The sequence below is a fragment of the Chrysochloris asiatica genome, unplaced genomic scaffold (genome assembly GCF_000296735.1).
Source record: "Chrysochloris asiatica unplaced genomic scaffold, ChrAsi1.0 scaffold00012, whole genome shotgun sequence".
In the NCBI taxonomy this organism is placed as follows: Eukaryota; Metazoa; Chordata; class Mammalia; order Afrosoricida; family Chrysochloridae; genus Chrysochloris; species Chrysochloris asiatica.
Window position 1 is genome coordinate 33,760,728 of NW_006408530.1, and position 1,875 is coordinate 33,762,602.

At 45.1% G+C, this 1,875-nt stretch overlaps 1 pseudogene; it reads left to right on the plus strand.

The window, feature by feature from the left end:
* Positions 1–333: 333 nt before the first annotated feature.
* The window catches only part of LOC102828976, an 88,090-nt pseudogene continuing 86,548 nt past the window's right edge, over positions 334–1,875 (plus strand).

Sequence of the window (1,875 nt, forward strand, 5' to 3'; positions counted from 1 at the left end):
GTTTCCAAGGGGCAGCTGGTGAGCTCGAATCACATTCCTTGCAGTTCAAAAGGCTTTGCAGTCTGGCACATTAACCCACAGAACCACAGCAGGACTGCTTTGTTATTGGTGGTAAACAACTAGTCAAGGTCGTTTCAGCTTGTGCTGGCCTGTGCCTTGATGGGCGGGCCTGAGGCTTGGAGGCTGGGCAGAGGGCTGGCCTAGGCCAAAGAAGTGAGGGCTGGGGTAATGGCTGCAGGCAGATGGCGCGACTGTGTCTGATGACGTCTACAATACCTCTCTCTGTCTCCCTGTGCTGTGAGCAACCCAATTTGCCCTATATCCATGCCGACAATGCCCAACATGGCAATGAGGCCCCTCCTGGGATGGACCATGCTAGTTTCTGTGGCCCCGCTATCTCTCCGGGAGCATCCGCCCTCTGAACGGTCCGCTCAAGCCCTGCACTCCAAGCTTTGCAATGGGCAGGGCAGTCCCCAGGGTGGGAGCCGAGTGCAGGCGGGTGGAAGCTCAAAATGCTTGTAACTCCTCAGCAGTTTGATTTTTTTAAAAAGCAAGCTCATAATGTTAAAGCCTAATGTTTTATGTTGGCCCAAAGGCTGTCTGTCTACCAGGCGGGGGCCTCCCCTGTGCGATACCACCCCCGTATTCTCCGGAGCCCGCGCGTACCTGTGCTGTCCGGTTAGGGAAGCACCAAAAGTCCCCTCTGACATCCATTTTGGTTTTTTATTCATTCCTGCCTTTTTAATGACTTTTTGCTTTTTTCTGGTATGATGTTTTTAATGTCATTCCACAGCTCTGCTGGTCTTTTGTCATTAGTATCTAATGCATCAAATGTATTCCTGAGATTCAGGTAGAATATGTTCAAGGTCATATTTTTTCTCCCGTGGATTTGATTTAACTTTTTTTAGCCTCAGCCTGAAATTGTGTCTGAGCAATTGATGCTCTGTTCCACAGTCTGCCCCTGGTCTTATTTTGACTAATAATATTGAGCTTTTCCACTGTGTCTTCCTTTAAGTTTTGTTCAATATATTTTTACCACTCTTTCCAGGACCTTCACTTGTGATCACTTTCAAAGCAGTCAACTGTGGTAGCTGGGCACCATCTAGTTGTTCTGGTCTCAGAATTGTGGAAGCTGAGCTTTGTGTGGTCCAGTAAACCTTTGGACTAATTGCTTCCATATGTCTTTGAGTTTCTTCACTCTTCTTTGTTCTGGTTGGGGAGATACCAATAGTTGCATCTTAGGTGTCTGCTCACAAACTTTTAAGACCCCAATCACTAGTCAGCAAAGTAGGATTTAGAACATGGTCTTTCTGGACTAAGCTATGTCATTTGACCTTGATGTCTCCAAGACTATGGTTCTGACCCCATGCCCAGTGATTCAAGGTGTTTTGTTTTGGCTAAGAAGTTTTCGTTACTTTGTAATTTTGCCTCTTGTTTGTTCTAGTAGGTTGTTGTTATTGTTAAGTACCATTAATTAGGTTTCAACTCATAACGACCCTGTATAGAATTTCTCAGAAGTGGTTGGTGGGTTTGAACAGCCAACCTTGCAGTTAGCAATCCAATGTTTATCCTACAGTGCCACACCAGGACTCCTATATATTTATAGCACATACAACTATGTTGAAACATCACCTCCCAAAGCTATGTATGGTTCTGAGTGTAGTGCTATTCACCTCCTCATACCTGTTAATCTTCCCTGTTTACCTACATAGTCACTCATAAATTAATGTTTATTGTTACTGATAATGGAGTTCTGGTATGGTGCTGTAGGATAATGCACTGGGATGCGAGATTGGTTTGAACTGCAAGCACAGTGTTTCAAATCTACCAGTCACTCCTTAGAAATTCTACACAGGGTTGCTGTGAATCAGAACC